Source organism: Gadus macrocephalus, chromosome 21 (assembly GCF_031168955.1).
Source record: "Gadus macrocephalus chromosome 21, ASM3116895v1".
In the NCBI taxonomy this organism is placed as follows: domain Eukaryota; kingdom Metazoa; phylum Chordata; class Actinopteri; order Gadiformes; family Gadidae; genus Gadus; species Gadus macrocephalus.
The window spans coordinates 92,302-102,233 of NC_082402.1; positions in this window are offsets into that span (position 1 = coordinate 92,302).

Below are 9,932 nucleotides of genomic sequence, written 5' to 3' on the forward strand. Positions count from 1 at the left end.
AGGTCAATGCTTAACTAAAATGGTTAGCAATGACAAGTAATTGATTGACGTAGGTGAGGGCCGATTCCAGACTCAGATTGCCACTTAAGTTTCATTTGATAAAAAACAGTGTTAACCTTTTTTTCCCATGACGAGCAATAAAAAACAACAGTGTTACCCCTTTTGTTTTTTTCCATGACGAGCAATAAAAAACAACAGTGTTACCCCTTATGTTTTTTTTCATGACGACCAATAAAAAACAAGTGTTACCCCTTATGGTTTTTTCAAGACGGGCGATAAAAAACGACAGTGTTACCCCTCATGTTTCACTTGATAAATATCGAAAGTGTTACCCCTTATGTTTATTTCATGACGGCCGATAAAAAACAACAGTGTTACCCCTTATGTTTTTTTTCATGACGACCAATAAAAAACGACAGTGTTACCCCTTTTGTTTTTTTCATGACGACTGATAAAAAACGACAGTGTAACCCCTTATATTTTATTTGACAAAGACAACAGTGTTACTCCTTATATTTTATTTGACAAAGAAATTGTTCAAATATGTTTTTTTTCATGACGATCAATAAAAAACAACAGTGTTACCCATTGTGGTTTTTTTCATGACGACCAAAGAAAAACAACAGTGTTACCCCCTATGTTTTATTTGATAAATATCAAAAGTAAATCACCAACGACCTCCTCCTTGCAGCCGACTCTGGTTTACTCACCATTCTCATCCTCCTCGATCTCAGCGCAGCATTCGACACCATCTCCCACCCTCTGCTCCTGGACCGCCTAGCTGGTATTGGGATCACTGGTGCTGCACTCTCCTGGTTTACATCCTACCTCACCGGCCGTCAACAATTTGTTCAACTAAGCAACCACAAGTCCGGGTGTTCAGGTGTCTCACTGGGTGTCCCCCAGGGGTCAGTCTTGGGTCCACTCCTCTTCACCACTTACCTCCTCCCGCTGGGCACACTCCTCCGTCACCATGGGGTCCATTTTCACTGCTACGCTGACGACACACAGGTCTACATCTCCACCAAACCCACCGCTGCCATCCCCCCCACTTCCCTCATCACGTGCCTGGAAGAGATCCGGAGCTGGTTGAGCAGGAACTTCCTGAAACTCAATGGAAACAAGACCGAGGCCCTGCTCATCGGATCCAAATCCACCCTCACTAAATCACAACACACCCCAGCTCCACTCATAATTATCGATGGATTCCCAGTACCCTTCTCCTCCAAAGTCAAGAGCCTCGGCGTCATCCTGGACAACACCCTCTCATTCGCACCCCATATTCACAACATCACCCGGACTGCATTCTTCCACCTCCGCAACATCGCCAGACTCCGCCCATCACTGACCCAATCCAGCACTGAAATCCTAGTTCACTCATTTGTCACATCACGCATAGACTACTGCAACGCCCTCCTCACCGGACTCCCCACCAAACTCATCAACAGACTGCAGATCATTCAGAACTCAGCCGCCCGGATCATCACCCGCACCAAATCATCTGACCACATCACCCCTGTCCTCATTCAACTTCACTGGCTCCCAGTACACTACCGCATCCAATACAAAACCCTACTCCTCACCTACAAAGCTCTCCACAACCTAGCCCCCAGTTATCTCTGTGACCTCCTCCAAGAATACACTCCCTCCCGCTCCCTCCGCTCAACCTCTGCTGGACTACTATGTATCCCCACATCACGACTCACTTCAATGGGTGCCCGGTCATTCAGCTGTTCAGCACCCAGGCTCTGGAACTCCCTCCCCCCACACATAAAACAGTCAGACACCATTACAACCTTCAAGTCACAACTCAAAACTCACCTGTTCAAACTCGCACACAACGTCTAACTGATCACTGTTTTGATTGTTTTTTAGTTTTGTCCTGTTTTTGTTTTATTTATTTCTTATTGCTTATGTTTATTTATTTATTTATTTATTTATCTTTTTCCACAATGCCTTGTTTTTTTAAAAAATTGTATGATGACTATATGCTCTGTAAGGTGACCTTGGGTGTTTTGAAAGGCGCCTCTAAATTAAATGTATTATTATTATTATTATTATTAAAAGTGTTACCCCTTGGGCCGATTGCTCTGTCAGTTAGCGTTGCGCTAGCTGTGCTGCGCTTTAAAACCGTACTCCTTAAAACGGAGGTTTTGGAGTTTAACACGCAGCTGCGCACGAGGTTGAACGTCATTGCTGTGTAACGACTCGTACAGGATCAGCTGATTCCTAGCTGACTCGGTTAAACTGCTTGGAAACCGGAAGTACTCCCAGCAGATGCAGTCTTAACTTAATGGTAACAATAGGGTAATAATAACTTAATGGGAATGTAAATTGAACTTTAATATAATAAAAACGCTAATAATGTTGACATATATTATGAAATAGTCTAGGCTACTTTTTGTGGAAATCTGAGTCTGGAATCTGCCCTCACCTACGTCAATCAATTACTTGTCATTGTTTTCTCTTGGTGTGTGTATGCAAACGTGATTACTTAATTAATTGAAGACGAACTAATAGGCCTATGTGAGTAATTAGGATAATGTCACGCCTTTCAATTCTCGGAGAAGGAGAGTTAGGACCATTTTAGTTAAGCATTGACCTTTTTATGTTTCGTTGAATGGTACGATCCTCTGGGCGTTCATTTATTTTTTTTACATACAAATAATCTGTTCTTTGTAGAGTTTTAGTTGGGCACTTTAAGCAACTCCTATATTGTAGCCTGTATTGTACTGAAGGCCTACCTGGTGTAATAAGTGTCAATGTATCATACCTATTATTCATAAAACTAATTCTGTGTGTGTGTTGGTTATGATGGAGCCTTGTTTCATCCTGCAAACTGGTTTAGTCTCCTCTAAAACCACGTCAGTTGCGAGATTAGACTAACACGCACAAAATACGCCCTCTAGTGTCTGATGTGAATTTCTCTGAAGACACTGCAATTGAGATCAAGGTAAAACGCAGCTGCAGGTTAAACCACAGGTACATATGACACAGCAATGGGGCTTAAGACGTCCAGTGACTTCTTGCGTCACCGACGAGTTTAAACCCGTGTTAAACTCTAAAAAGTGGCTAAGCTAGCGACAGAGCAATCGGCCCCTTATGTTTATTTCATGACGGCCGATAAAAAACGACAGTTACCCCTTATGTTTTTTTCATGACGACCAATAAAAAACGACAGTGTTACCCCTTATGTTTTTTTCATGACGACCAATAAAAAACGACAGTGTTACCCCTTATATTATATTTGACAAAGACAACAGAGTTACCCCTTATTTTTTTTTTCATGATGACCAATAACAGACGATAGTGGTACCCCTGCCGACGTTTTTGCGGGGATCCGAACCTGAGCTGTTTAGAGTGTTAACCTCCGAACTTATCAATGCACCATCAATACACTAAATAACGACATCCCAATGGTTATACTTGACTTTATAATTCGCATGAAATAGAAATAAGAGTCTTCCAACAGAGGACATCAACCAGACTTGAACCCCGGTCTCCAGGGGGATAGCTCACAGCTCTCTCCACTTCCCACTGAGTTTTGTATATTAAATATGTCTGAGGTTATGTATGCAATAGACATGATAGCATTATGTTTAAAATTAAAGATATTGTGTTTTCCACAGAAATTGAGGCGCGGTCTCCAGTGGGTTACCCTACATGCCCACTGCACCGTCAGTCAACGGACGTGGGAAGGCGTGGCTGACTGATGGGGGAGTAGTCTTTGCAGAGGCATCCGTCAGCCAATCAAATCGCTTCGCCGGGTTCTTCCCGCTTCTTCCTGCTTGTTGCGATGCAAGATTACCCGCTTTCCCACTTTCCAGTATCGTCAGAGCCCGAGTCGCGTCACAGTGCTTAAATTTGCATACGCGATCTGATTGGATGACGGATCCGTCGCTGCCGAAAAAGTTGAACGTTTTTCAACTTTCTGACGGTGGCAAACGCTCCAACTGAACGGACGGATCCACAATGCATTGCGCGTCCGTCCCCATTCAAAGTCAATGGGGATCAGTCAACGGACGGAGGGAGTGGGCACGGGGCGTTAGGCAGAGTGCACTCCACTGCACCACTGACGCCTCGTGCCCACTGCACCGTCAGTCAACGGACGTGGGAAGGCGTGGCTGACGGATGGGGGAGTAGTCTTTGCAGAGGCAACCGTCAGCCAATCAAATCGCTTCGCCGGGTTCTTCCCGCTTCTTCCTGCTTGTTGCGATGCAAGATTACCCGCTTTCCCGCTTTCCAGTATCGTCAGAGCCCGAGTCGCGTCACAGTGCTTAAATTTGCATACGCGATCTGATTGGATGACGGATCCGTCGCGGCCGAAAAAGTTGAACATTTTTCAACTTTTTGACGGTGGCGAACGCTCCAAGTCAACGGACGGATCCACAATGCATTGCGCGACCGTCCCCATTCAAAGTCAATGGGCAACGGACAACTGACGGAGGTAGTGGGCACGGGGCGTGAGGCGATGACAATACACAATAATCAATCATCAATAAAGAGGATATACATGACATTAAAATGTATGTGTGTATTTCTATTATTTCCCTTATGGTTTTTTCATGACGACTGATAAAAAACTTATATTTTATTTGACACAGACAATTATTTATTTATTTTCAAATATGTTTTTTTTCATGACAACCAATAGAAAACAACAGTGTTACCCCCTTATGTTTTTTTTCATGACGACCAATTAAAAACAACAGAGTTACCCCTTATGTTTTTTTTCATGACGACCAATAAAAAACAACAGTGTTACCCCTTATGTTTTCTTTCATGACGACCAATAAAAAACAACAGAGTTACCCCTTATGTTTTTTTTCATGACGACCAATAGAAAACAACAGTGTTACCCCTTATGGTTTTTTCATGACGACTGATAAAAAACGACAGTGTTACACCTTATATTTTATTTGACAAAGACAACAGTGTTACCTCTTATATTTTATTCGACAAAGACAATTTTTCTTTTTTTTTCGAATATGTTTTTTTTCATTACGACCAATAAAAAACAACAGTGTTACCCCTTATGTTTTTTTTCATGACAACCAAAGAAAAACGTCAGTGTTACCCCTCATGTTTCATTTGATCAAAACGACATTGTTTCCCCTTGTATTTTTTTTCATGACGACCAAAGAAAAACAAGTGTTACCCCTTATATTTTATTTGACAAAGACAATTTTTTAATTTTTTTTTCAAATGTTTTTTTTCATGACGACCAATTAAAAAACAACAGTTGTTACCCCTTATGTTTTTTTTCATGACGACCAATAAAAAACAACAGTGTTACCCCTTATTGTTTTTTTCCTGACAACCAAAGAAAAATGACAGTATCACCCCTCATGTTTCATTTGATAAAAACGACAGTGTTACCCCCTATGTTTTATTTGATAAATATCGACAGTGTTACCCCCTGGGGCAATTGCTCTGTCGCTAGCTTAGCCACTTTTTAGAGTTTAACACGGTTTTAAACTCAAGTCACGTGACGTCTTAAGCTCCATTGCTGTGAGCCTGTGTCACATAGTGAGGTCCCCCCTTCACTTTAGGCGTCTTTGAGTGTTATTAATTATTATTATTCTTCATGTTTAACCTCTGTTTTCCTTTTATTCCTAGTCTGTTTTACATAGTTTTGAATGATGACTATATGCTCTGTAAGGTGACCTTGGGTGTCTTGAAAGGCGCCTCTAAATTAAATGTATTATTATTATTATTATTATTATATGTACTTGTTGTGGTTTAACCTGCAGCTGAGTTTTACCTTGATCTCAATAGAGTGGCGAAGTCACGCCCCTTCCGGTAGGGCTCATGGGACCTATGAGATCGAAAAATATGAATGGGTGTCAATGGAGAGAAAATAATTATTTTCTGGTCCCGGTCTTTATATGCCCTGGATTAAACATATGTTGTTTGTGGATTTAAAGGAGAATTTTTCATGCAAAGAGTTCGACCGTTTATTGTGCAATTGTTCAGATAAAGGCTGTAGAGAAAACACAACGAGAAAGACTACACGGCTCGTATGTGACGTCACGCTCCCTGCGACTGGCGTGGAGAAGACCGACAATCTTCCCATCGGCATAACTGAAACTCTGCACGTGCCCCGACTTATAATGGTTTTCACCTCTTTCGATGCTTTTATCCTCCCCTTGGAAAAAGCGGTGAAGTGGGGCAGAGAGATCGCCATCTCTGTGCCGAGTTCCAAGGGCGGGTGTGGTGACGTATATCATATGCGTCGAGAGCAGCGAAGAGCTGTAGTTCACAAAGCGGCCTCACATAAAACCTAAAATTATCAAACTTCTTCACGAACGTTTTCTTTGCATGAAAAATTATCATTTAAATCCACAAACAACATATGTGTAATCCAGGGCATATAAAGACTGGGACCAGAAAATAATTATTTTCTCTCCATTGACACCCATTCATTTTTTTCGATCTCATAGGTCCCATGAGCCCTACCGGAAGGGGCGTGACTTCGCCACTCACATCAGACACTAGAGGGCGTATTTTGTGCGTGTTAGTCTGATCTCGAAATTGACGTGGTTTTAGAGGAGACCAGTGCCGTGTTCCAATACCCGTACTTCCATGAGTATACTTAAAGGAAGTACACTATCTGCACTATCCGTACTCACTTGAGTACGGTAATTTTTCAGATGTGAGTGCTGTTCCAAATCGAGTACTCCGTGGTGCACTTACCGGAAATTACGATCACGACTGCCGCCGCGGCTCCTCCCCCGCAATAAACATCCCGCTTTGAACGGTGAACACTTTACGCCTGGCAGCTATAAAAAGCTATAGAAACTATAAAAACTATAAAAATGACTCTATTAATGCAGGCTATGTGGAAAATGCGCCGACTTTGGCTCAGCCTGGCTCCGCCTCTTCCGCTACGTAGCTAAGATGGCTGCCGTTGAGTACAGAGAGTGTCCTTCGATCCACACTTCACGATTAGCCCATTTTGAGTACGGCATCCGGGTCCTTGAAGTATACTTCTTTTCGCCGGATCTGAATTGGAACGTACTGCGTACTCAAATTTTGAGTACGCAGTACGGACAGTACGGGTATCGGAACACGGCCCAGTTTGCAGGATGAAACAAGGCTCCATCATAACCGACACACACACACACACACAGAATTAGTTTGATGAATTATTAGAAATCAGAGTACTTCCGGTTTACAAGCAGTTTAAACCGAGTCAGCTAGGAATCAGCTGATCCTGTACGAGTCGTTAAACAGCAATCACGTTCAACCTTGTGCGCAGCTGCGTGTTAAACTCCAAAAACTCAGTTTTAAGGAGTACGGTTTTAAAGCGCAGCACAGCTAGCGCAATGCCAATTGAGGGAGCAATTGGCCCAGTAAGTTCTTTCGTCTTACACAATATTCTTCCGATGTTACCAGACCGTACTGGTCTTTCACCAGTCTCACAAATAAAGCGCACATTGTAAGCTGCAGACTCACTATGAGTTGAGAGATTCAGTGTGGTGTAGTTCAGAGTTCCTCCCGAAGAGGGCGCTTTACTGTGTTCCAAGGCTGGCTGTCAAACAGCAGCACTGCTTTTAGGGAAGATAGTTGTAATGTTACTATATTAATCAGAAACTGACTTTAGGAACAGATGGCTTTATTGTGGTAACTCCGTGAGTTACGACTGGAGCTTGGCTTATCATTGTCTTATTCTAATAACACATATAGCATACAATTAGTTACAGGTGCCGCCACCTAGTGGTTGGTGGTAGTCTTTTATCTTTATATTAATTGTGTACTCTTATCATTACAGTAGTCACTGTCCACAAGGAACTATTCGATTTATCCGGGACCAACCTTTTACATGACATGGTTACACAAATGTATTCTATTGCGCATTTTACCACAAAAAGGGAATGATATTATAAGAGTTTGTCCAGCCCTGAGTTTTTGTATTTGCGTACGGAGCTAATCGGATAGTCTTGTGAACTCTCAATGCTGGTCTGTCTCCTTGGGAACTTCTTATTCTGATGTCGTGTGATTTATTATGTCAAGTTAACCTCCGACCCCATCCTATCCACCGTCTCCTAAACGCATCTGAGACAGTTTCTCATCATTTCTGGAGAGCAGAGTTCCTCTGAAACCTGATGTCAGTTTGCACTTAGTGTTGTCATGTGAATTGTAACGTTGAGGATAAGGCTCGGTGACGTCCGTGTCTCAGTGGCGAGCACCGTTGGACGACCCTCCGGGTTCAGGTCCTGCCTGTGTGGACTGCCATGGAACCATCGTGTAGCCAAGAGGGGGCTATACTCGTCTTGAAGTAACATCATGCAGGTCCGATTTTACATCCCATGAAAATAAAAGGGCCACAGTAGGCGGCGGTTTGGTGTTGTTTTTATTATAAAATTAACTTTAAAGCTAAAATACAAAAGCAACTTTAAATATCTACTGAGAAACATACCTACTGCATGATTTAAAAGAGCATATGTACATTGCATTCAGTCCCGTCGGAGCGCCACTCCGTCCATCCGGGAGGCGGTGGTTCAAGGCGGCTGCGTTGAAGCCTTCATACCCGACTACATCGATTTAAAGCTCATAAATCACCTTTTTGCCAGTAAAAATAAGCAAACATTTCCAATCGTAAGTCCTGAAAAAATAGCGTTGGTCATGTTTGGAAGCCGTAGAAATACTGGGAAGTGCAGACACGGGGAAAGGTTAAATGAGGGTCATTGTGCGGTATGCAACAGCGCCCCACGCAGGCCGTCTGAGGTAGCGCAGCCCAGAGGAAACGATACAATGAATGGATTTCACCAAGAAAACAAAATGCGTTTCTTTTCACAATAGTGCATTTCTCTAAATCAAAAACCAACACAATGTTGGTCACTCTAAAATTAAGACTAAAGAATTACCCATAAAGATGTGAACGTTGAACCTTCACGAGTTCCTGGGTAGGAAGGCAGTTGATCCTGAGAAGAAGTTAATACTGTAGCTCTGCCCTCCAAATACACGACACCAGGACTCTTTTCACAATAAAAGCCATATACCAGTACTCTCTTCAAAATAAAAGCGCCATTGTTCCACCTCTCAGAAACCTTGGGTCCTGAATCGGACTCTGAGAGATGGGCTGTTCCAATTGGTGAATTAAAACGGCTATATACAGAATATACACCCTAACAATCAACGCAGTGGCCTGTTCCAGAGATTCAAGCGGAGCAAACTTTAAAAACAACTTCTAGCAAAAATGAACAATATTCCAAATAGTCCGTGGGCCAATCAGGTGGAGGCGTGTCTCTGCTCTGATTTAGGACCAGGTTTAGGACCAGGTCTCTGGAGCCAGCCGGGGGCGGGTCAGGGGTCAGGGGTCGGTCTAGTAGACCCCGGGGATGATGCGGTAGGGCACGGCCCGGCAGTAGTCGTCCCAGGCCGAGCCGTACTTCCTGCGGCAGTCGGACGTGTCGCGGGCGTCGCGATGGACCAGCAGGATGACGAAGTAGATCATGTAGTACCACGGCAACAGGTGGCCGAAACCTACACACACACACACACACACACACACACACACACACACACACACACACACACAGGTAAACACTAGGGGTGTGAACGGTTACACAATCTCTTTCTTTTCGTGTACACGGTTAACCGTTTTCTTATTAATTAATGATTTTTATTATTTATTTTAAAGTGGACCGCAGTCGCGCTACAGGGGGATTATTTGTTTATCGACACGCGGATGCGCGAGCAGAATGATCTCAAAGAGAAAATTTGTTTGACCGGTTGCCATGGTTATCTCTGTGTGGTTAATTTGCAGTTGCGGTGTTAATTAGGATGTTGTCAGCTTACTGTTTCATTAAACTGTAATCAGAAAACATGGTTATATTCTATAGACCCTATAGCAGGGATGGGCAACTTTCATGATAAAGAGGGACACATTTTTCATCATAACCATCGGAGGGCCACATGACTGCACA